General features: G+C 41.8%; 1 protein-coding gene across 1 annotated transcript in view; it reads right to left on the reverse strand.

The window, feature by feature from the left end:
* The window catches only part of LOC149781141 (kynurenine/alpha-aminoadipate aminotransferase, mitochondrial-like), a 292,699-nt gene that overhangs the window by 91,097 nt on the left and 174,714 nt on the right, over window positions 1–26,888 (reverse strand). The window contains exon 2 of the mRNA XM_089935252.1: window positions 2,152–2,272. The gene's annotated coding sequence lies outside the window, so the exon portion shown is untranslated. The remainder of the gene's footprint in view (window positions 1–2,151; window positions 2,273–26,888) is intronic.

The following is a 26,888-nucleotide window of genomic DNA, read 5'->3' on the forward strand; positions in this document are numbered from 1 at the left end:
CACACATATATATATATATATATATATATATATATATATATATATATATATATACACACACATATATATCTATACATACACATATATATACACACACACATATATATCTATACACACATATATACACACACATATATATATAAATATAAATATATATATTGCACAAAAGAATTACACTATTACAAGCATTGAACAAAAAGATAAACGTGCAATTATTGCTATATATATTGCAAACTTCTACGAAAAAAAAGTATTTGAACGATTCAAAAATTTAAAATCTGTTTAATCGCGATTTTTTGTGCTCAGTTTTTACTTCATATATGCTATTAATTTTGCTTGTTATCTCGTGCTTGCTGGTTATGTTAGCCGCGGTATTATATAAAATGGCCAGGATGTCTTTAAACTAATGCCGTGGAAGATAATTTTATTCATTTTATCGTTTGAGATAATCTACTTTCGGACTAGCAATGATTTAGGCACAACTCCCACATTCATGTTTAAAAAACAAGGTTTGATCAACCATGTGAGGAATGTTTTAGCTATGTTGCTAGTGCCTTAGATATAAATGCATTTGGCTTCATTCAAGCATTTTGTTTTTCTTACAATCGGTATCAATTAGATAATATAGAATTGTATTCATTAATTACAATTGAAACAATAGTCTCAATGTTGCTGAAAATTACAACTCATTGTCCTTTATCTCATAAACAATATTTATAGATTTGATTTTAATAAATAGTTTCTAAAGTCATTGAAAGCTCGCTTCTTGTGTGCATTATATTTTCAACGTCCACTTGACATCTATCTACTGCTTCATTAGCTGTTAAGGATTCTTCTATTTAATTTATATTTGATATTTTGCCTTGTTGTCCATCTAGAAAAGCTAAGAAATGTTTATTTCAATATTTAATATCTAAATGGTATAATATATCAGAGTCTATCATGATTTTGTACTAAGTATTCCTAGCCATCCATCACTTTAACCTATTTTAGTGACTGCCACTCTCTGGACTAGAAAGGATAAACGCATTAACCTACTGTACTTACTGTCACTGTCTGGAGTAGAACGATAAACGCATTAACCTATTGTACTTACTGTCACTGTCTGGAGTAGGACGATAAACGCATTAATTGACTGCAATTACTGTCACTGTCTGGAGTAGAACGATAAACTATTGCTTTGTTCTCGTTTCTCAGCATCATCTAAGTAACCATCATGAACTGCCAAATTCATCTTCCAATTTATCAATTTCGTCTATTCTTACAGGACATAGAAAACATTTGCTACCTAAATTTGCTGGTCTTTTGCGGATTGATTTTAAACCTTTTTAAAATGTATTCAAAACATGAAAGAAAACTTGGTTATTTTGTTTGCTTGATTTTACATTTATACAAGCATTCTTTTCACACAATTCGAGCACGCTTGTGTATAGAATTCCATTAAGTGGTTCATATTTATTAATATTCATAGTGCCTTCCATTATTCTTAAGTTGAACTGTGCATGCAGGTAAGTGCAAATGTGTCAGCTAAACCTTAAACAGTAGATTTAATAAAAACAAATTGTCTTGTATATTCTGTTTTATAGAAAGGGCAATTTTCTAAGTCTTACTGAATTAGTGTTGAATACGGTTTTACAGTTTCCTTTCAGCTGTTTTATTTTTGTGCGGTTTTATATGACCAAATTACACAGCGGTTTTGATGATTGCCACCAATAAAATTTGTTTCCGAAAGCTTGTTTCCGCCTAGTCCTAATTAGGCTTTGACATGGTTTTCATGCTTACGACTTCACCTTTGACGCCATAAAACTAGGATGGTCTCTGACAAATGCAGCTAAGATTTCTTAAGTTGCTTTGAGAACCTGAAAAGCAAATGTTTTATGTCAGCTAAAGCATGACGTGCGAGGCACTACACATGGAATGAAGATCACACCATCAAGTCGCTTGGTGTTATGTCTAGGGAAACCAAGAAGAATGTTTGATTAACTTCGGGTAATGTTCTCATAAATGGTGTGACAATAGGGAAGTAAGAGAAATAATGCATATTTATTTTTAGTATTAAAAATAAGAATATACCTGCTTGCGAGTGGAAAATGATTCAGAGAGAGAGAGAGAGAGAGAGAGAGAGAGATAGAGAAATATTAACATCATTACCTTTAGTTGGCTCTTGCAAAGCGATTCAAAGCCTTGTGTAACCTCTGTTTTCTTGAATGTCACTATTGTATAGGTCTATGGTAACAAGACAAGCCTCATCTTCGTCGATGTAATTACACTCCTTAAAATAAATAAAGGTTCATTTTCAGCCAATTAATTCACACACATATCAGTTTTCACCTCGTCTAGAATTAACTGTTACAATTATACATGAATATTAGGACACCTTAAAGATGACAATATTAAAAGCATTTACCGAAATGTAACCATGTGCAAGTATCAAAGTAAATATGTTTTAACTTGACATTTTATGAACAGTATATAAGTATATGGGAAGAAGCGACACGTACAAGATGATTTGTTCCTGACCATGAATATATACTATCTTATTCAAAGTTAAAGCTCGCTTTTAATCTGGCTTGTAAATTAAATCACTGACACACTGTAACAAACACAGTTTGTCTATTTTGGAACTGCCCCAAACCTCGCTGCAATGAAATAGGAGTAGTGAAGGGGGTGAGATTAGCCTCAATGGGAATTAGCATTAAAACACCCTTGGGTCAGATTAGCCTCAATGGAAATTTAACATGGAGAAAAATCGTGGGTCAGATTAGCCTCAATGGAAATTTAACATGGGAATAAATTGTGGATTAATATACGTACAAGAGGAATTTAACATGGGATTTTTTTTTTTTTTTTAAATTTTTTTTAAAAAAAAGGGGTAGGCAATTGAAAGGCTATCTCTTTTCGAGAAATATGGCTGGCCCTGAAAAGGGCCTTTGGGTTTATGTTAATGTATTCATTAACATAAAGGGCACCGCATTGGTCTTCTTCTTGTCCTTAGGCTGCGTCTCACTGTTGGTCCGTAAATCAGCACTCTTTTCAGGCATCCTTGTCTTTCAACGTAGATCCTACGTATCCACAGGCTGGTGTTTCTCCTGTGGACAACGGTCCACTTGGATCGGACATACATGAGCAAGTCTGTCCGAAACATCATGGAAGACACAAGGGTGGATGACTCAACTGTGGTCCACATCTTGAAGCGACGAGAACAGGTGAATCAATGCAGTGAACTGCGCTTATTTATAGGCAGAGGTAGGATTGAAACGGATTGAGTTCATTCACCAATCCGAACACGCGTTACGAAATTCAGTCAGCCCGCATCCAATCCGAAGAGAGCAGTCTGTGACGTCACGTAGTCAATATAGATTCGCTAGCGCTTGTGTGCAGTCAATCTATGCGACAGTGATTCAACATGACGGAAACTCAGAAAACGATCCAATGGGATGCACCAGTAGGGGAGACCGCCCAAGGGAACCCGGACTTACTTTCAGAAGAGGTGAATTGGGATTTTGTGGATTTTCTCTCCTCGCAAGAATTTGTTCCGGAACCTTCGTTACCTTCTTCATTACCGCAAGTGGAGAATTTTAGACAGAGACAGAAAGAAGAATTGGAGAAATTTATACAACGACAAAAGGAAGCCGAACAAGCTTTTCTCCTACAGCAGCAAGAAGAAGAAGAGGTAAGAAAAAAACAACAGCAACAACAGCAAGAAGAAGTAGCAGCAAAGAAACAAGAGGGTGAAAATCAAACGGTCACGGTACTGTTGGACATTTCAGCGGAGTTAAGAAGTCTGAAACAAATGTATCAGACTTCTTTATTACGACCGAAGAGAATACGACCTTCCCGAGCTAAACACGTCAACCCTGTGACTAAGCCTACCGTACCACCCTTAGTGATTTCAACCCAATCATCAACATTACGCAGTTCAGAAGTAGGCCTTGGCCGTGGCAAAGGCATAAGGCAGTTAAAGTTGATTGGTTAAACTCACCCCTACACCGAAATAAAAAAGGCCCTTTTCAGGGCCAGCCATATTTCTCGAAAAGAGATAGCCTTTCAATTTGCCAATAACTCAAAGAAAATATTTAACAGCCCATTTTACCCTTATAGTACGTGTCTGTGTATGAGTGCGTGAGTGTACGTTCTTATTTTAAAATCAAAACTCAAAGGCACTTACCTTATATCATTAATTTATTCTTTTCTCCATTTTTACAATCCAATTCATAACAGAACACTTTAATTAAAAGTTCATTGATTTCTTCTTTTTTTCCTTGTTTAGTCTCTCTGTTTTTTTGAATTTCTTCACCGTCACACTCTTTTCCTCTTCTTCTTCTTCCTCCTCGCTTTCTTCCCTTCTTCTTTTTTTCTCCTGTTTCTTTTTCTTCACCTGTATTCTTTCTTCCTCAGAAGAATCCCTCTCTTCCTCTGAAGAATCCCTCTCTTCTTCTGAAGAATTCCTCTTTTCTTCTGACTCCTCTTGTTTCTTTTTTTGGGCAATCTGGAGACCAATGTCCTTTTTCTTTACAATAATAACAGGTATCTTGACTTTTGTCTTTTTTGTCCCGTTTTTTTTTTTTTGACGGTCTGGACACTCTGAAGACCAATGCCCTTTCTTCTGACAGATATAGCAAGTATCCTGACTTTTATCTCTAAAGGAAGGAAATTAGTCCGTAGGCTGGTCTGAAGAGAATTTTCTAATGACCCCTCGCAAAGCTCTGACGAAACGTTCGATTTGGTAAATCTCTTCCATCGTTGTGCTCGGCTTGAGACTGAAATGAATAGTGAAAGGAGAAGACACACACCCTTTTATATACGCTGGTCTGCCATGACTATAAATTAGTCTATGGTGTTTAAACTTGAGTCATTTGACGTTTTTCACTCAAGATGAAACGATCCTATTCATTCGAGAAGAAAGAAGAAGAAAGTAAGAGGCAGAAACGTGATCTATCGCCTCGTACCAGGGCTGAAATCTTGGCACAAATTCATGCCAGTGATTTTGAAGAGGACATGAGTGAACCAGAATCAGAACCCTCTAAACCATGTTCACCACCCTTAGTCAACCCTGAAAAGTACTATTCCATTCGAGAGACGGAAAAGCGCTCCTCTAGGAAATTTAGAACCACGGCTTACAAATACACGGTGAAGTTTAAAGATTTCAAGGCTGAAGTGCCGTTAGAGAAAGCAGAAGTGTTTATCACTGGGGTGTGGGATTCTTTGCTCACTGCACTCAAGCGACAATGTCAACCCAAAGAAGACGATCGATTGAGACTTTCCATACAACACGACGGTTTGAAATCCCCTGTTTGGATCGAGTTTAGCACCCCTGCAGAATTGACCGCTTCCAAAGTCATGGACAAGATTCAACACGTACAACAATCTAATGACCAGTTTGACATCACCGATGGAAAAGCCACACTGGACATGACCCACGTCTCTCCTCCTCAAGGGACCGGACAACGCAATAAGGTGTTATTGGTGAACGAACTTCGCAGTACCAAAAAGAGCCTCGTCCAAATTCACAACCCTCAAGACCAGATGTGTTTAGCCCGTGCCATCGTGGTGGGACGAACCTATGCGAACAAGAACGACACGGTAGAATGGAAAAGAACCTGGAAAACTATTCGACAATCGGACCGAGCCAAACAACGAAACGAAGCAGAACTCCTGTGGCAACAAGCTGGCCTGTCCAAAGACACACCCTGTGGCATTCCTGAAATGCAAAAATTGCAAGATGTCCTAGCTCCACGATACACCTTGAAAGTGCACCCTCAAGAAATGCGTGGGCCTTTGTTGTTTCGAGGGCAAGATTTTAAGGACGGAAAATACATTCACCTTTATGATCACGATGAACATTTCGATACCATTACCAGTATCACCGGATTCCTGGGATACAGTTACTACTGTGAGAAATGTGACCATGGTTATAACAATCGAGAGCAACACAAGCACTGTGGATTGAAATGCTCAGGATGTTTGGCCTCTTCACCCTGTCTGAGCGAAGAACCAGTGCCTTGTTCAACTTGTCTGCGCACGTTTGTCAGCCCTACCTGTTACCAACAACATCTTAAAACGCAAGGTTCACAGAAGAAATGCGCTTGTCAACTGCTGAGATTGTGCTCTACGTGTGAACAAGTCATACGTACCAATAATACCAAGGCACACGTATGTTCAGGAAAGAAAAAATGTCACATTTGTCACCACATCGTGGACTTGGAACACCAATGTTACGTGCAAAAATACCAACCCCCACCAGAGAAAGAGGACGGTCACAAGACGAAAGGCAATTTCATCTTTTTCGATTTCGAATGCATGCAAGAGACTGGCATTCACATTCCTAATTTCTGCGTGGCTCATCGAGCGTGCGAGAAGTGTATTCAAGAACCTATCTTCAGTCATTGCCCTCACTGCAGCAAGATTCCCGGAGGGTGTGAAAAAATCTTTCGAGGACCGAACACGTTAGCCGATTTTGCCCAATGGGTCTTAGACCCCGTCGACAAGACGTGGAGCAAAGAGGACATCGAACGTTACGGAGATTGTCATCGTCATGCCACGGTGATGGCTCACAATTTCTCCGGATACGATGCACAGTTTCTTTTGAGGTACTATACGGAACAAGGCACCGAGCGTCCTAAAGTGACTTTGAACGGAGCCAAAATCATTTTCATGCAAGTGGGACAAGTATAGTTTAAAGATTCGATGAGCTATTTGGCCATGCCTTTGAGTCGAATGCCTAAAACGTTTGGAATGACAGAAATGGCTAAAGGGTACTTTCCACACTTTTTCAATACGGAAGCCAATCAACACGCCGTTCTACCCCATTTACCTGAGGCTCACTATTACGACCCCGACAACATGCGTACCGAACAACGAGAAGCTTTCTACGCTTGGTACCAGGCTCATGCCTCCGACCCTTTCGACTTTCAGGAAGAAATGCTAAAGTATTGTCGTTCCGACGTGGACATTTTACGGCGTTGCTGTGGAAAATTTCGAGAACTGTTCATGGAACACGGAGGGGTCGATCCTTTGAAAGAAGCTTGCACCATTGCCAAAGCGTGTTCCTTAGTGTATCGACAACGATTCATGCCTGAAAACACCGTGGCTGTCATCAGTCCTCAAACGACCCACTATGTCAAACGTCAATACTCGGTCAAAGCTCTACGTTGGTTACATTACTTGTGCGACAAGGAAGACAAGTGGATTCAGCATGCCCGCAACGGAGGGGGCGAAAAGACCATCGGAACGTATTCGGTCGATGGCTGGGACTTAGAAAACCCCAAGATCGTGTACGAGTTTAACGGTTGCTTATTTCACGGATGTCCCGTCTGTTACCCTGACCGTGGCACTAAACATCAGTTTTTGCAACGAACCATGGAAGACTTGTACCAGGACACTTGTCAGCGGCGCCTAAAGTTAGAACAGGAAGGATACCAAGTGGTGGAAATGTGGGAACACGAGTACGATCACCGTATGAAAACCGATCCCGAGTTTAAACGCCTCGTGGAAAGTTACCAGTTCATGGACCCACTGAACCCGAGGGATAGTTTGTACGGAGGAAGGACCAATGCCACCTGTTTGCTGTACCAAGCCGACGAAGAGAAAGGAGAAGAAATCAAATACTTGGACGTGTGTTCGCTGTATCCCTACGTGTGCAAATATTGTCGCTTTCCTGTAGGGCACCCGCAATTGCTGACGGAACACATCGACCTGGTCAACATTCGACAATACGAAGGCTTGATCAAGTGCAAAGTCTTGCCTCCCACGAACCTATACCATCCCGTCTTACCTCACCATTGTCAAGGCAAACTGATGTTTCCCTTGTGCCGTACTTGTGCCGAAACGTGCAACCGAGACCAACCTTGTCAGCACAGCCAGGAAGAACGTGCCTTGACGGGAACCTGGGTCAGCGTAGAATTGTTCAAAGCTCTGGACATGGGATACCAACTGTTAGAAGTGTACGAAATTTGCCACTTTCCCAAGACACAACAATACCACAAGGGTGATCCCAGTCAGAAAAGCATTTTCGCTGACTACGTGGATGCCTTTTTGAAACTGAAGCAAGAAGCCAGCGGCTATCCTTCCTGGTGTCACACTCCCGAAGACCAAATAAAATTCAAAGAGAAATACTACGAACAAGAAGGCATCACTTTAGACCACATCGAGAAAAACGAAGGCAGGCGATCGTTTGCCAAAGTGATGTTAAATTGCTTGTGGAGTAAAATGGCACAACGACCGTGTTTACCCAAGACGGAATATTTGACAGAACCTTCCCGCTACTTCCAGATGATTCACGACAAAACCAAATACATGAAACACGTGGACGTCGTTCGAGAGAATTTAATCTTGGTCAATTACGAAGAAGATCTGGACTTTGTACAAGACGACCCTTTTGGAAATGTCATCATTGCGGCTTACGTGACAGCCCATGCTCGCTTAAAATTGTACGAAGCTTTAGAACTGTTAGAAGAACGCGTCCTGTACTTTGACACGGACAGTTGCATTTACATCCATCACCCGATTCAACATCACCCTAACATCGAAGGAGACCGTTTAGGAGCCTGGACAGACGAGCGTCCCGACGACAAGATTCTAAGTTTCGTCAGTGGCGGTCCCAAAAATTACGGCTACGAATACCGGGACAAACAAGGAGAAGTGCACACGACGTGCAAAGTGAAAGGACTGACTCTGAATTATCGTACCAGTCGAGTGGTCAACTTTGGGGTATTGAAAGAAGCCTTGCAATCGGGAGAGGATGGAAACTTTAAAGTGACCACTCACCAACCGAACAAGATTGTACGTTTACCCACTCACCACATCGTCAGTCGGCCCTTGGAAAAAGTCTATCAAATCGTGTACCAGAAGCGAGTTCGACTTCCCAATCATTTCATCTTACCGTATGGACACGTTGGTATAAAACATTGGTTGTAAGAGGATAGTCACCCACCAGAAAGATGACTTCGCCACAGCAAGAATCGAGTGAGAAACCCGATGAGAACTCCAAGTTCAAACCCTACCATTTTCCAGTCTTCTTACCTGACTATTGTGATTGTGCCCGTCGATTGGACACGTTTCAGAAATGGCCTACGGATAGGGAAGGATTACCTTCTTCGCATGTTTTAGTTAGAACAGGATTTGTCTACTTGGGACCTGAGTCAGGATTGGGATACGAGGTACAGTGTTTCGCTTGCGGACTGAAGTTACGAATGGATCTATGTATCTATAAAGATTCAGCTATTCTGGAACATACTCGATGGTCTCCGCACTGCCCTTACCTTTCTATGGCCTTTCCACCCATCACACTACGGTACAATGTTGCCGGTACCTTAGAGACGGTACCTTCCGGAACAGGACATAAAAAACGTAAAAAAGGAAAGATGTACAAGCTGGAGACTGCATTGCGACTAGTATAAAAAGGGGGCTATGGTCAAGATCGATAGTTCATTGTGACTACCAAGACCGAGCGAACAAGATGAATACTTTCAGAGAAACACAGAACAAATTGTTTAGAAAGGCACAATTTAAGTGTGAGGCTTCGGAAGTGGAATGCGATTGTGAGCCTTGCGATGGGTACGATGCTGTACCTTGTGACCTGAGCGATGCCGTAAAGCATCATGGGAACTTTAGTGTCCCTACCCCTATCATGGAAAGTGATGCTGTGCGTGTCAAACCTGTGGGATGCGAAAGTGATGCCGCTCGTCCTCTTGGACATTTTACTGGGTTTCGTTTTAAAGGGGAATGTTCACCTTCACGTCTACCCCCCTACGGATGTCATCCAGCCCTGAGCAAACTCCTGTTCCTGTCACTCAACCCTCATCGAAACGAACCTGTGAAAGACGAATATTCGTTCCCTGTGCGTTTGTCGGAATACTGTGACTTTGAAAATTGTCTTCAATCGTTCAAAGGAAAATGGCCTAAGTATCTGGGAGGACCGACCCCCGAAGAATTAGCCAGAGCCGGATTTTTCTACTTGGGCGAAGGAGATAAAGTCAAGTGCTTCAGTTGAGTTGTGTCACTTCACCACTGGGAACCGCAAGATTCGGCCTACGTAGAACATGCTCGATGGTCACCGAATTGTCATTACTTACCTTTAGTGGGACCGAGACATTGAAGTAACTTCTTACCATAATAATCTGTTCATGGATACTTTACAAGAGAACATTCGTGCTTTGCCTGTGGAGTTGAGAGAACGCATTTATCGAGAACTGGTTAAAATACAAGTGAAACGTAAAGAACAATTGCATCCGTTACGTCACCGGTGTTTGAACCACTGGTACCTGAAGGCTATACAAGGATTGATTCAATTGAAAGTGTTCCATCGGACAGACATTGATCAACGATCCTCTAGTTTTAAAAAGGATTGGTTTGGTATGGACGATTCTACCTACATCATTGTAAACGTACTGCATCGAATTCCAGAGGAAGAGTTAACGAATTACCAACATCTTGAACACAATGTCAACTTAGTGAAAGAGGAAACTTCTGAACGAATTGTAATGTGTAGATTAGTGACTCAACGATTTAAATTCGACACTGAAGTAAAACCATGTTTGTGCAAAGAGTACATTTCTTGTGTCAGACCAAAGAGGATTTAGTATGACCTATTCATGGATACTTTGCTAGAGAACATTCGTGCCTTGCCTGTGGAGTTGAGAGAACGCATTTACCGAGAACTGATCAAAATACAAGTGAAGCGCAAACTCAAAGTTATTGAACCGTTTTTAAATTATGCTATGTTCCAAAGTACAAGAAGACTGATTATGAGTGGATATTACGTTAGGCACAAAGTTAAACGAGGCTATTGGCCACCACCCAACGATTCCAAAAACAGTGTATATACTTATGGATACTTTACAAGTGAACATTTTGGGCTTGCCTGAGGAGTTGAGAGAAAGGATTTACCGAGAGCTGGTGAAAATACAAGTGAAACGTAAAGAACAATTGCATCCGTTACGTCACCAGATCTTTAACCACTGGTACCTGAATGGTATAAGAGGACTGATTCGTCAGAAATTTTTTCACTGGTCAGACCTTGTTGAACACTTTCAGTATATGAATGATGATGATGATGGGCCAGACGTTCGTAATTTTGGTTACTTCGAGATTCACTTACTGCAACGTATTGAGGAAGACGAATTAAAGGATTACCAACATTTGTTACATGGAATCTGCTTAGAAAAAGACGAAACATCTAGACAAACTCTGACGTTTCAGTTACAGTATGTAACATTTAAATTCCCTGCTGGAGAACGAACATGTTTGGTTAGAAATTACCTTTATTGCTTCCGAAACAAAGACACTATAAAATCAAGTTGCCATGCCACGGATTATGTCACATATCATTCAACAGATTCCGTGGAAGGTACTCAATGACCATATTCAAACCGTGGATCATTACCATCGATTATTACAAGAACTGTATCCGTTCAATTTGGGACGACAAGTGGTGTGTGTCTTAGTGACTTGTTTTCTGGGATTTCGTTTACCAGCCGATTCTTTGTGGACTCTTTACGATCAGTACTTGCCACCTCAATGGCCTTAAATGGTCACGAAAAACTCCTTTTGTTCAAAGCCTTGCGTTTTCATCTGGATACTTCTCGACCTCAACAGGAAAAAAAGATTCGTCAACTTTTAGCTACCCAAGACGTGTATGACGATGTGTGTGTAGCTTGTGACTTACATCCCCATTGGACAGATGTCCGTGCCTGGAAAGAATGGGGTTTTGAGGCTTGGACCCAAGAAGTGGCCCAGTATGCACGAGAGTTGTTCAAGGAAAAAAGTTACTTTTCAACCCGTGTTAGTGACGGTGCCAGAAGAACCCGTCACCCAGGACAGGACTGTCGTGGACAGACCTGAAAAACCCTTTCGGGAGGACACTTGTGTGACCTTACCCCCTACTATAGAAATGGTTATTAGAACATTACCCAAAACATGTTGTTGTACAGACACTTGTGTTTATTCCACGTTCATAGTTATCATGTGCCTTTTATTCTTGTACTTAAGCCTTTGGCTTTTATGTATTTTTGTCTTTCGTATTCATGTTTGAAGAAAAAACATTCAATAAACGTGTTCTGAAAAAGTATATAAACTCTTGTCTTGTTTGTTTTTCGTGTCACAAGTGACATTTCTCACACCATGGCTACCTCTGCTGTCTCTGCTCCCTCTTCCTCTACTGTCAAAGTCATCGACGAACACTTAGATCGTGCCAGTTTGGAGGCTTTGTATCTTCGCCATCCCTTTAACATTCTCGTTGCTGGACCTAGCGGTTCAGGCAAAACCGAATTCGTCAAACGTTTGATCGAACATAAACATCATTTGATCGATCGGCCACCTCAAAGGATCGTGTGGTGTTACAAAGAGTGGCAATCGGCGTACAGCCTCTTGCGAGAAAGTCAAGGCGATTCCATCGTGTTTGTGGAAGGCATTCCTAAAGAAGACGACGGCATCGTCTCTGACTCCCGTCAAACCCATTTGGTCATTTTCGACGACATGTTAGGAGAAGACGAAGAAGAAATTAAAGTGTGGTTCACGCGCAAAGGGCATCACCGTAATGCCAGTGTCGTTTACATCACCCAAAATTTGTTTCAACAAAGTAAAGCCCATCGCACCATCAGTCTCAATGCGCATTACGTGGTCTTATTTAAAAGCCCTCGAGATAAATCGCAAGTGCAAGTCTTAGCCAAACAGTTAGGAACGCCTTGGCTGACTCTGGCGTACGACGATGCCACTCAAACTCCACACGCCTATTTCCTCGTCGATTTGAAACCAACAACCCCCGAGGATTTGCGATTTCGTACCCACTTGTTTCACCACTGGTGCCAAGACGGAGGGCCTGTCCTGTACACGTCTCCGTCCTCGACTTCATTTCACTCCCCATAAAAAAAATCTATAAAAACCTCAGACCCTTTTTCGTCTCTCTCACACCGTGTGAACATGACGTCCCTTCAGTCGCATCTTCCCGTCAAATTGATTCGTGCCTTGTATGGCATCAGTCGAGAAAAAGATCCACAAATACGAGCTCGTGTCTTAGAAGCTAGTCTCAAAGAAGTCTTACGATGGTTCACGGTGACGGCACGTCAAATACTGCAAGGAATCATTCAGATTCGTCATCAAACCCAATGCTTTTTTGATCGAAACAAAGTCGCTTTGGTCCAACTGGCCGATCCCCGCATCGACACTCAAACCAAAAAACAAATCATTTTGAAACCTGGAGGGAGCGGTACTCTAGGCGGGGTCATCATTCGCTCACTCTTAAGATGGGATCCTAATGCCCCCAAAGTTATCCCCAAGACAAAAGTCCAACGAAGCCCCAGGAAGAAAAAGAAAAAGACCAGGTCCCCAAAGAGAAGAACTTCTCCAGTGGCAGGACCCTCCTCTTACCGGACACCACCCCGGAAATAGAAAAGAAGCCCCCAGAAAAAGAAACAGAAAAAAAGTCCCCAGAAAAAGAAAAGCCCACAGAAGAAAACTAGTCGCAAGAGAGGCACTTCGGCCAGGATGTAACCTTACACTCGCAAACCACGACCTGCCACAGCGGTGACTGCGTCTCCGGCAGCCTCACGTTTATCCACTACTCCGTTAATGACACCCAGAACTGAAGAGTACTTGGAGACGTTGATCACACCAAGAACTTCTCCGTTGATGACCCCCAAAAGAACTTCCCCAGTGGCAGGACCCTCCAATTTAGTGGCAGTGGCTGCTGCTCACAAAGTACCTTCTCCCAAAATCAAAGTCCAAAAAAGATCGGGCATGTTACAAAGTTTACTGGATTTGTCCAAGCAAGAACTGGCTCGATTTAGTCCGTTGCGTACCCCTGCACAACGTGTCATGCCTGTCCTCAAACTAATACTACGTAAAGACAATCAGTGGCGACGCGTTCCAGTATAAAAAAGGCCTGTGACCAAGTCGGGGTATCAGTGTTTTTGGTGTTCCTGAAGATATCACCCTCCAGAAAACCCCAAGGAAAGAAAAGGAAAGGACTGCCACCACGTTTAGCCAAACATGGGGACATGTTATCTGTCCTGTCCAAAGCTTCTCCACCCCTACGAAAAGAACTCATTCAAACGGCCTCCAAAGAGGTCATCGATACCGTGTGCGAATGTTGTTTGAACGTTTTGAAAGGCACGATCCCTTTGTCCAAACACCAGAAACAATGCTTAGGCAAACATCGTCACGTTCTTCGCCAAATGGTTCAAAAGAAAATTCCCATTCGTCAAAAAAAGAAGATGTTAGTGCAACGTGGAGGTATTTTACCTCTCTTGTTAGGCCCCATACTGAAAGGAGTCTTGGGAACCATGTTGGGAGGACTGGTGGGAGCAAGATAAAAAGGCCTCGGAAGTTCCAAGATCTCAGAATGGACCCCTGACAACCCCATGGAAGGACGAAAACTAGCTTTAGTGCCTTACAAACGATGGATGGAATACCATCGGTGGCAAGAACAACGCACCCCGCATTTACCTCCCAATCCCAATTTGAGCGAAATGTCCCAGTTACAACACGAACTGCAGTCCTTGATGGATCGCCAAGATTTGTCCGAAACAGAAAAATCGCAAAAGTACGGTCAACTCTTGCAACGACTGCAACTCTTTCACCAGAAACCTTTAGACGAAACAGCTTTACCCACTCTGAAAGATTTTAAGACCTTGATGAAAAGTCCAGCACCATCACCAGTACCAGTACCAGTCCCACCACAACCAGTGACCAAGACAGAAAAAGGAAAAGAAGAAGAAGAAGGGTTTCAATCTCCACCAGAAAAAGTACGCAAGTTAACAAGACCACCTACCTCCAGAATTGGATGGATTAAAAAGATGATGGCCACCCCTTCTTCATCACAAGAGAAAAATAAAGTGAAGACAGAAGTGAAGACAGAAGTGAAACAAGAACCGATATCCCCCGCTCAGACATCCTCCTCCTTCTCTTCAACACCTATTGCCGGTCGCACACGCAAATCATTGCAATCCAAGAAAATACCCCAAGAGAAAAAGAGTAGCATCCTCGAAGAGTGGGTGTCTTATTAACACACAAACACAAAAAATAAAAAAAATGGAAAAAGTCTTAGCCAGCATTTACTACGATCCCTCCCATCCTGCAGGTTACGCAGGAGTTCAAAAATTGTATCGTGCTGCCAAAACGCGACTAAAAAGTCTCCGTTTACCTCAAGTGCAACGATGGTTACAAGAACAAGCTACCTACACTTTACACAAACCCATTCGACGCAAGTTTGCCAGAAGTCGCACCCGAGTGGAAGGCATCGATCATCAATGGCAAGCCGATTTAGCCGATGTCTCTCATTTGGCCAGCTACCTATCGTGGCTACAAATATTTGTTTTGTGTCATCGACGTCTTTTCCAAATTTGCCTGGGTCGTGCCCTTGACTTCCAAATCGAGCAGCGAGTTAGTGCGAGCCCTGCAACGGGTCTTGAAACAAAGCGGTCGTCACCCTCTTCGATGGCAAACGGACAAAGGCACCGAATGTTTGAACCAAGCTTGCCAAAAAGAATTAAAGAAACGTGACATTCATTTTTTTACCACCGAGAATCCCGAAACCAAAGCCAGCATCGTGGAACGTTTTGAACGCACTTTGAAAGAACGCATGTGGAAATATTTTACGCATCACCACACTCTGAAGTACATCGACATCTTACCGCACCTGGTGCAAGCGTACAACCAATCTTACCATCGAAGCATCGGACGTGCCCCGCAAGACGTGACTCCCGACAACGAAGTGTTGGTGTTTGAGCGCCTGTTCGGTACGTCCCCGACGAGGGCGCTCCCCAGGAAAAGTGGAGAGTTGGCCGTAGGAGATTGGGTGCGCATTGGCAAAACCAAACGCACTTTCGACAAAGGTTACTTACCTAACTGGACGACCGAATTGTTTCGCGTCACTGGACGAGTGCATGGCCGTCATCCTGCCGTCTATAAATTGGAAGACATGAACGGAGAAGTGCTCAAAGGAACGTTTTATTTGCCTGAGTTACAACGTGTGACCAAAAAAGAAGACGACGTGTACGACATCGAAAGCATTCTCGAACGCAGAACCCGTAAAGTGGGCAAACGACGTGTCAAAGAAGTCAAGTACGTTGGAAAGGATATCCACCCAGTTTCGATTCTTGGATCGACGCTTCGCAAGTCATCGACTATAAAAAGAAGTGACCATCATGCCCTTTCACACATCAGACGCAGCTACGTCGACCACTCCTTCTTCCCCTAGTTCTTCTGTGCAAGATTTACAAAAACAACCCTTGTGGGTGTGGTGTGGAGAACGTGTGCCTAAAACGCAAATCGTCTTTTTCTGCCAAATCTTCGTGGTGTATTGTGTCATCGGGGCAGCCATTGCCAATTTGAGTTTGCAACAAGGAGACAAACAATTGTGGACCATTTTATTGAGCAGTTGCATCGGTTACCTGCTTCCTAATCCCCCCTGAAATTCTCCTCGAACGGAAACCTTGTGTCCAGTGCCAGTGTCAGTCAGCACTCCAACAACCACAATCAGAACCCCATTTTGGACGGAGACACGCCTCTGACGTCCACTAACCCCTCGGACAGCCACAGAACTCTGGAATTATGAGTCACCAAAACCAATTTTACTTAACTTTACCCAGTGACAGTTCCATGGAGGTGTTTCCCAAGAACACGTTGTGCTGTTACACGACCAAATTACCTCAAGCCATCCCCTTAGATCACGAAGCCCATTGGGAAGTGGCTTTAGTAGAAATGATTCACCCGACCCAAGACTTCAATGTCCTTGACAAGCAAAATTACTTTGATGTGGAAGTTCATGACCCACAATTGCAACTGGAGTTAGATAAGAGAACCATACCTGACAAAACCTATAATGAAAGCACTAAAACGTGGACCTACCGCTTGTCCATTCTCCCAGGCTATTATTTTAGTGGTCATCATTTGGTCAGCGCCATAAGCTCCAAGTTCAATGGCGTGTTTGGGAAAGCTTTTGAGATTGTCAAGAACAAAAGTGTCACCCTGGAGTACCACAAAGTAGCTCGTCGCTTCTTGATGAAATTTGAGCGGAGTAAAACCGTGACCATTTTATTTTGTCCTGAATTGTTTGACATGTTGGGCGGTAACATGGACCTGAGGAAGAAAGTAGAACAAAAAGTACCACCCGAATCATCAGGCATTTTCGACAACGATTCTTTTACCCATTTTTTTCGTACCCCGGTAGAACTGAACCAAGGACTGAATTTGATCTTTGTGTACTCCGATGTGGTGGAGTACAATGTGGTGGGACACACCTCCGTACCATTACTGCGTGTCATTCCATTCAAAGTGGATTCTGCCACGAACGCTGACGAGGAAGGTGGAAACACTTACCACGTCCACCGCGAATTTGTCCATCCTCACTATTTGCCAGTCAGCAAGTCGTATTTTGAAACGGTCAACATTACTATAAAAGGAGATTTGGGACAAAATATTTCATTCACCAAAGGAAAAGTCACGGTGAAACTCCATTTTCGAAAACGGTTTTCTCACGACTCGTAAGTAAGTCATGTATCCAGTGTACCGAGGGGTTGCACGACAGCGAGGACACGGTTTAGGAGACATGTTAAAATCGGCCTTTCGTTCGGTGGCCCCAGTGTTGAAACCGATGGTGACACGCGGACTGCACGCCTTGAAAGATGCGGCACTGACGCAAGGCAAAGAATTTCTCCAAAATGTCATCATCGACAAACAAAACCCTAAAGAACCCTTCATGAGGGCAGGCAAAAATGTCTTGCTGCAAACGGGCAAAGACATTTTAGGCCGACGAGACACACATATAAATGCCCTGCACGCTACCGAGTCAGGCATTCAGCAAGGACAAGGCAGAAAGAGACGACGACGAAGAAAACACCCTTTCACCAGACTTCAAGCGAGAAAGGCCAAGAAAAGAAGAACCGTTCGAGACTTAGACGTTTTCGATTATTGAGAAAGAGAACAGAACAAAAAAAAATGATGCACCGAGAGTCTTGCGCTTGTTCCAAGACGGAACTGGATCTGTTTGCCATGCCCCCCACGATGATGACCATGCAAGAATCTCAGTGGGTGGAATTTCATCCCGTCTCCTCATTGGCCGATTCGGCTCCCATCGAGTTTGAAATCAAAGGACAACCGGAAGATTACATCGATCTGAATAGCAGTTACTTGTTCTTGAAAGTCCAAGTTCTAGATAAGGATAATGGTCCAGTAGAAGACAGTGAAGAAATAGCTCCCGTCAACAATTTCATGCATTCCTTGTTCAGCTCAGTGGATTTGTACTTGAATAACAAACTAGTCAGCAGCAGCATGGATACATACCCTTACCGTGCCTACCTGGAAAATCTCTTGACGTACGGAATAGATGCCAAAGATACTCATCTCAATGCCTGTGTGCTGTGGGAACCTGACGAAGCGGGCAAGTTCGACAGAATAGATGGAAGCAATTCCGGCTTTGAGCAAAGAGAACTCAAAATCTTAGACAAGAAGAGTTTAGAACTGATGGATCGTTTGCATTTGGACATGTGGTTGCAAGAGAAATATTTGCTGAACGGGGTGAATGTCCGCTTGAGACTGAATCGCAGCAGTACCACTTTCCATTTGCAGGCTGATCCTGATAAGGCTCCTAAAAGCAAAATCGAAGAGGCCAAACTCTACGTACGATGCGTAGAAGTGTTACCCAAAGTGGGTAACGACATCAGTCAAACGTTGAGCAGAACGACTGCCAAGTATCCCATACGACGTGTGGAAGTGAAAACGTTCACCATTCCTGCTGGACAGCATTCCATGATCGAAGATCATCTGTTTCAAGGACAGTTACCCAAGCGTTTAATCCTTGGTATGGTCTCGAATTCAGCCTTCAACGGAGCCTTCGCTGAAAATCCTTTCAACTTTCAACACTTCAACGTGAAGAAAATCGAAGTCAGTCGCGATGGCAAGACCTTGTGTACCCGACCTTTCGAACCTGACTTTGATCCCAAAAAAATGAATTACTTGAGATCGTACTTGTCCCTGTACGAAGCCACCGGCCAGTTAGGAACCAACACCAGTCACGGCATTACGTACGACGATTACGCAGGAGGCTATGCTTTGTGGGCTTTCGATTTCACTCCAGACCAAGGCAGCGACGAGGGACATTTCCACCCTATAAAATCTGGCCAGATTCGTGTGGAACTTCAGTTTGCAAAGCCACTGGACAAGACAGTGAACGTCATCCTGTATGCAGAATTCGATAATACCATAGAAATCAACAGTTTGAGAGAAGTCATTCTAGATTATTAGAAGCTATGGAAGACTGTTATCCCTCTTTTCCTAGTGGAGAAACTTTGGAGATGGAATGTAAGGAGACCGTGGAAAAAGAAGAAGAAGTGATCATGATGAAATCGAGATGGCCAGAACAAGAAGCCCATTTAGTCTCCTGTTTTGCCAAACACTTGGTCGACAAAATGACGGAATTGATCAAGAAAAATTGCTATGGATGTCAAAACGATCATCCCAGTCAAATTCAACACGATAAATGCCTGATGTTAAGTCAAGAAGAAAAATGGGACGAGTATCTGGACGAAGCTTGGAGTCTCATCTCGGACAAAGACGTGTTGCATCAGTGGTATAAAGACTTGCGTGAACATTCTTGTCCACCATTAACCACTCAAGAGATCCATCGTATCGAAGCTCTCCTGAATCAGAGTGAGGAAACAGAACGAATAACCGTTTATTCGTCAGACATTTTCAAGCAAAAAGTCAGGATCGAATTGACAACTTATTATTACCTGTGAAGAAGAAAAAAACCACACACAAATCAATGGATACCTGGGAACTTTATTACCTTTTGAACCACAGTTCGTATACGGCTTCTTGGAATCCTGTCGTCTGTGCTAAAGATGAACTCCCTCATCGCAAACCTAAAGACCATCAAGCTTACGTGATCAACACGGACGACAGTCATCTCCCAGGAACCCACTGGGTAGCCGTCTACTTTCCTCAAGAAGGATGTGTGGAATATTTCGATTCGTACGGATTGCCCCCTTTGGAAGACGATATCATCGACTTTATGAGAAGAAATGTTCAAACCACCCGATTCAATAACGTGAAATTACAAGGCACAGATTCTTTGGTGTGCGGACAATACTGTGTGTATTTTCTGCATCATCGCAGCCTAGGCTATTCCTTAGAACATTTAGTGACTCATTTCGATCCTCGTTCTTCTGCTAGAAACGATGTGAAAGTAGATCGATGGTTTTGTGACCATTATGCTTATCTTTTGTCTCAAGCTAGGAAACGTAGTGTCCATCAATGGCCTAATGATTTCCAACAGTGGAAATCACAACGTTGTCAGCCCTGTTCAAAGTAGATTGTCAACTGAGAAAAAAAATGTTTGTGATTTGAAAAAAATTGTTTGATGTTATATTGTTAAATTATTGTTAAAAAATGTTAGAGTTGTTGTTTAGTGTTAAGTGATTTTTGAATAAAAAATGTTGTGTTTTGAAAAAAATGGCTTTGTCTTTTGTTTAGCTATAAGAATGTTGAAATGATGCTCTTTCATTTCTTACTATCCCTCTCATGACACTCACTGAATGTTGCGGCTCGAAAACCGTGAAGGGATGTTTTCCTTCACGTCCGCGCTTTGACTTTAAGAACCGGGGTTGTTTCCAGTCTAACCATCCATTGTCGACTCATCCTCCTACGAAGATGTGCTCCAAACTAGCTAAGCTCAACGAAGCCTACGTGAATTTGCATAGGGTCAGACACAGTCTGATACCGAAGCCAGAAGAAATAGAGAATGTGAGAATGTTAAAAATCACTGAAGACCTGATAGAAGAGCTCTTCAGAGAAGAAATGAACAGGGAAAAAGAAGAATGGACAGAGAAGTACAGACTTCAGAGACAGCAGCAACAGCAGCAACAGCAGCAACAACAACAGCAGCAACAACCTGAAGCTGACAGAGGCTTTGTCGATTGTCGTATCGACACCAAAGAGTTCTTCTTCTCTTTCCGAAGAAGCAGACCTATCGCCAGAAAGTCTATCCTCAGAGGACATCGCATTCTTAGAAACTAAAAAAAGAATGCCATAGCAAACAAAAAACAACCTTTTCAGGGCTACCCAATACTCTAGAAAAGAAATAACTATCCATTTGCCAATGTGTGTAGGTAGAGTAGTGTGAAAATAAACACTAACTCTTTTTAAAAAATGTGAGGGTATGTGTTTGTGAGTTTGTAAGTGCTTAAGTAAGTTGGTATGAATAGTAGATTAAAATCATGTTTTTTTGGGTGTTTGAGGTGAATATTTGGAGTTAGATTGGATTGCTTTGCGTATGTGGATAGGCTATTGAAGTGATTTATAAAAAATTTTAAAATAATGATGGGTAGCATAAAAAGTGAGTGAGTGTTTCTTTTAGGTCCGCGCGTTGTTGTTTTTGGTTATGATCTAGGTAAGATCAATTTTATGTTTTTTAGGGGGATGTTTTCCTTCACGTCCGCGCTTTCGCTATAAATTGAAACTCGCTCGGCAGTCTAGCTACCCTTGTTGATTGATCAACACAAGAATGAATAGCAGAATTGTGAAACTGTTAGAACTCCAGATGCACCTGGAATATGCCAGGCGCATAGTAAATGAACTATCAGCGGAGGCTATCGTAGAAGAAGCAAGAATAAAGAAGGAAGAGGAGGAGAGAAGAAAGAGGGAAGAAGAGGAAAAGAAAATAGAAGAGAGGATGTCTTACAATATTCCCGAGACAGAGGATTGAGGTGCTGAAGCGAATCATCCCGCCTCTGCACTCTCAAGACAAAAAGTAAAAAGAGACTGGAGTCAAAGATGCGTGTGTGGCGCCAGGCCAGGAAGGTGCAACCATTAGATAGGTGCATCTGGAGTTCAAAAAAAAAACAGCCCTTTTCAGGGCTACCCAATATTCTAGAAAAGAAATAACGATCCATTTGCCAATGTGTGTAGGTAGAGTAGTGTGAATATAAACACTAACTCTTTTTAAAAAAATGTGAGGGTATGTGTTTGTGTGTTTGTGTTTGTAAGAGTTCAGGTATGTTTGTGTGAATAGTAGATTATGGGTTTCTTAGCGTATGTGAAGAGTATAGTCAGGGTTATATTATATGAAATGAGAAAGTAGGGGATGTTTTCCTTCACGTCCGCGCGTTGTTGGGTCATGATCTAGGTAAGATCAATGTTATGTTTTTTAGGGGATGTTTTCCTTCACGTCCGCGCTTTTCGTATAAGAACCCACAGTATTCGTCGTTCAAACCATTCTACAGAGAAGATGGCTTCGAACCACCAAGATAAATTTCAAACATTACAAGACGTCCTTGACAATTTGGGCATGATAGAACAAATGCTCGTACGACTCAATGAAGACCACTATTCTTATAGTCCGCATAGAGTAAAAATGGAAATTAACAATTTAAGAAAAGCAAAGGTTATGATCAGTGGTGTCATGAAAGAGATAAAGGAGGAGAAGGAGGATGAAGAGGAAAGAATAAGAATACGCAAATGGAACGAAAAAATTGAAAAAGAAGAAGAAAATGAGAAGAGGAAGAAAGAAGAGGAAGAGGAAGAGAAGAAAGAAGAGGAGGAGAAGAAAAAGAACAGAAAGAGTGTAGGTGAGAAAATAAGAAGTTGGTGGAGGAAAAGAAGAACTTAGAAGCAGAAGAAGAAGAAAACCCAAAGGCCCTTTTCAGGGCCAACCATATTTCTCGAAAAGAGATAGCCTTTCAATTGCCTACCCCTTTTTTTTAAAAAAAATTTCAAAAAAAAAAAAAATCCCATGTTAAATTCCCCTTGTACGTATATTAACCCACAATTTATTCCCATGTTAAATTTCCATTGAGGCTAATCTGACCCACGATATTTTCTCCATGTTAAATTTCCATTGAGGCTAATCTGACCCACGATTTGTCTCCATGTTAAATTTCCATTGAGGCTAATCTGACCCACGATTTTTCTCCATGTTAAATTTCCATTGAGGCTAATCTGACCCAAGGGTGTTTTTAATGCTAATTCCCATTGAGGCTAATCTCACCCCCTTCACTACTATTAGGGTTAAAAGAACTGTAAGAGATTTTATATATAAATCGATGATGATACAGGTTAAAAAAATTAATTAATTATACGTATATATGTATCCATACAGGAGTAGTAAATGGGGGCACCCTAGCGTCAAGGGGAATTAGCATTACAAGACCCCTTGGGCAACTCTAGCGTCAAGGGAAAATTAACATGGAGAAAAATCGTGGGTCAGATTAGCGTCAAGGGAAATTAACATGGAGAAAAATCGTGGGTCACTCTAGCGACAAGGGGAGTTTAACATGGAACTATAGTGTGGGTCTGTCTAGCGACAAGGGGAAATTAACATGGGAATAGAGTTTGGGTTTGTCTAGGGACAAGGGGAATTGAATATGGGATTTTTTTTTTAAATTTAAATTTAAATTTAAATTAAAAAAAAGGGATAGCCAATGGAAAGGCTATCTCTTTTCGAGAAATATGGCTGGCCCTGAAAAGGGCCTTTGGGTTTTCTTCTTCTTCTGCTTCTAATTTCTTCTTTTTCTCCACCAAGTTCTTATTTTATCTCCAACACTCTTTCTCTTCTTCTCTTTCTTTTTCTCCTGCTCTTCTTTCTTCTTCTCTTCCTCCTCTTCTTTCTTCCTCTTCTCATTTTCTTCTTCTTTTTCAATCTTTTCGTTCCATTTGCTTATTCTTATTCTTTCCTCTTCATCCTCCTTCTCCTCCTTTATCTCTTTCATGACACCACTAATCTTGTCCTTTACCTTTTTTAAGTTATTAATTTCCATCTTTACACGATGGGGACTATAGGAATAATGGTCTTCAACCAGTCTTATTAACATCTGCTCCATCATTCCTAAGTTGTCTAAAACGTCTTGTAATGTTCGTATTTTGTCCATTTGGTTAGAAGCCATCTTCTTTTTTTATTCTTTGCAGAATGGTTTGAACGACGAATACTATGGGTTCTTATACTTAAAGCGCGTACGTGAAGGAAAACATCCCCCTGAAAAGTAAAATTGATCTTACCTAGATCATGACCAAACAACGCGCGAACGTGAAGGAAAACATCCCCCTACTTTTTCATTTCATATAATAAAACCCAAACTATACTTTCTCATTTCATATAATAAAAACCCAAACTATACTCTCCACATACGCTAAGAAACAATAAACAAAATCCATAATCTACTATCCACACAATCTTACGTGAGCGCTTACAAAACCCAAACTATACTCTTCACATACGCCAAGAACAATAAACAAATCCATAATCTACTATTCACACAATCGTACGTGAGCGGGTACAAACACACAAACACAAACACACAAACACAAACACACAAACACATACGCTAAGAACAATAAACTAATCCATAATCTACTATCCACACATTCGTACGTGAGCGCTTACAGAACCCTAACTATACTCTTCACCTACGCTAAGAAACAATAAAGAAACCCATAATCTACTATTCCCACAAACATACCTGAGCTCTTACAAGCACCAACACACAAACACATACCCTCACACTATCTTAAAAAAGAGTTAGTGTTTATAATCACACTACTCTACCTACACACATTGGCAAATCGATCGTTATTTCTTTTCAAGAGTATTGGATAGCCCTGAAAAGGGCTGTTTTTTTTTTTGGAACTTCATGGACACCTGGTTAATGGTGGCACCTTCCAGGCCTAGCGCCACATACACATCTTGTCCCCCAGTTACTTTTTACCTTTTTGGGGGAGAGAGCAGAGGCAGGATATGTCGCTTCAGAATCCCAATTTTCGCTCTCTGGGATTCTGAAATTTTTTCTTCTTCTCTCCTTTTCCTCCTCCTCCTCTTCTTTGTATCTTCTCTCATCCTCTTTGTATCTTCTTTCCTCTTCTTCTTTATATCTTCTCTCCTCCTCTTCTTTGTTTCTTCTTTCCACCTCCTCTCTTATCCTTCCCTCCTCCACAATGGCTTCCGCGGCCAGTTCATTTAATATGCGCCTGGCATATTCCAGATGCACATGAAGTTCCAACAGTTTCTCCAGTCTCGTGTTCATTTTTGGTGTTGATCAATCAACAAGGGTAGCTGGACTGCCGAACGAGTTTCAATTTATAGTGAAAGCGCGGACGTGAACGAAAACATCCCCTAAAAACATAAAATTGATCTTACCTAGATCATGACCATAAAACAACGCGCCGACCTAAAAGAAACACTCACTCACTTTTTATGCTACCCATCACTATTTTAAAATTTTTTATAAATCACTTCAATAGACTATCCACATACGCAAAGCAATCCAATCTAACACCAAATTTACACCTCAAACACCAAACAAAAAAAAAGACATCATTTTAATCTACTATCCATACCAACTTACTTAACCACTTACAAACACAAACACACAAACACATACCCTCACATTTTTTAAAAAAGAGTTAGTGTTTATTTTCACACTACTCTACCTACACACATTGGCAAATCGATTGTTATTTCTTTTCTAGAGTATTGGGTAGCCCTGAAAAGGGCTGTTTTTTTTTGTTTGCTATGGCATTCTTTTTTAGTTTCTAAGAATGCGATGTCCTCTGAGGATAGACTTTCTGGCGATAGGTATGCTTCTTCGGAAAGAGAAGAAGAACTCTTTGGTGTCGATACGACAATCGACAAAGCCTCTGTCAGCTTCAGGCTGCTGCTGCTGTTGTTGTTGAGTTTAGCTAGTTTGGAGCACATCTTCTTAGGAGGATGAGTCGACAATGGATGGTTAGACTGGAAACAACCAGGTTCTTAAAGTCAAAGCGCGGACGTGAAGGAAAACATCCCCCACACGGTTTTTGAGTCGCAACGTTTAGTGAGTGTCTTGAGAGGGATAGTAAGAAATGAAAGAGCATCAATCCAACATTCTTATAGCTAAACAAAAGACAAAGGCATTTTTTCAAAACACAACATTTTTTATTCAAAAATCACTTAACACTAAACAACAACTCTAACATTTTTTAACAATAATCCAACAATATAACATCAAACAATTTTTTCAAAACACAACATTTTTTATTCAAAAATCACTTAACACTAAACAACAACTCTAACATTTTTTAACAACAATGCAACACTAAAAGTTTCTCCACTAGGTAAAGAGGGATAACAGTCTTCCATGGTTTCTAGTAATCTAGGATGACTTCTCTCAAACTGTTGATTTCTATGGTATTATCGAATTCTGCATACAGGATGACGTTCACCGTTTCATCAGGGTCTCGGTCTTTAAACTGAATTTCCACACGAATCTGGCCGGATTTTATAGGGTGGAGATGTCCCTCGTCGCTGCCTTGGTCTGGAGTGAAATCGAAAGCCCACAAAGCGTAGCCTCCTGCATAATCCTCGTACGTAATACCGTGACTGGTATTGGTTCCTAACTGTCCGGTGGCTTCGTACAGGGACAAGTACGATCTCAAGTAATTCTTCTTGGTAAAGTCAGGTTCGAAAGGTCGGGTACACAAGGTCTTGCCATCGCGACTGACTTCGATTTTGGACACGCCAAAATGTTGAAAGTAGAAAGGATTTTTTCGGCAGCTCCGTTGAAGGCTGTATTCTCGACGATACCAACGATCAAACGTTTGGGTAACTGTCCTTGGAACAGATGATCTTCGATCATGGATCGCTGTCCCTTGGGAATGGTGAAGGTTTTCACTTCCACGCGTCGTATGGGATACTTGGCAGTCGTTCTGCTCAACGTCTGACTGATGTCGTTTCCCACTTTAGGTAACACTTCCACACGGCGTACGTAGAGTCTGGCTTCTAGGATTTTGGTTTTGTAACCGTCACTATCAGCCATCAAATGGAAAGCGGCACTGCTACGATTCAGTCTCAGGCGGACATCCACCCCGTTCAGCAAATACTTTTCTTGCAACCACATGTCCAAATGCAAACGATCCATCAGTTC

Source organism: Sinohyriopsis cumingii, chromosome 15 (genome assembly GCF_028554795.1).
Source record: "Sinohyriopsis cumingii isolate HCF-2022 chromosome 15, ASM2855479v2, whole genome shotgun sequence".
Taxonomy (NCBI): domain Eukaryota; kingdom Metazoa; phylum Mollusca; class Bivalvia; order Unionida; family Unionidae; genus Sinohyriopsis; species Sinohyriopsis cumingii.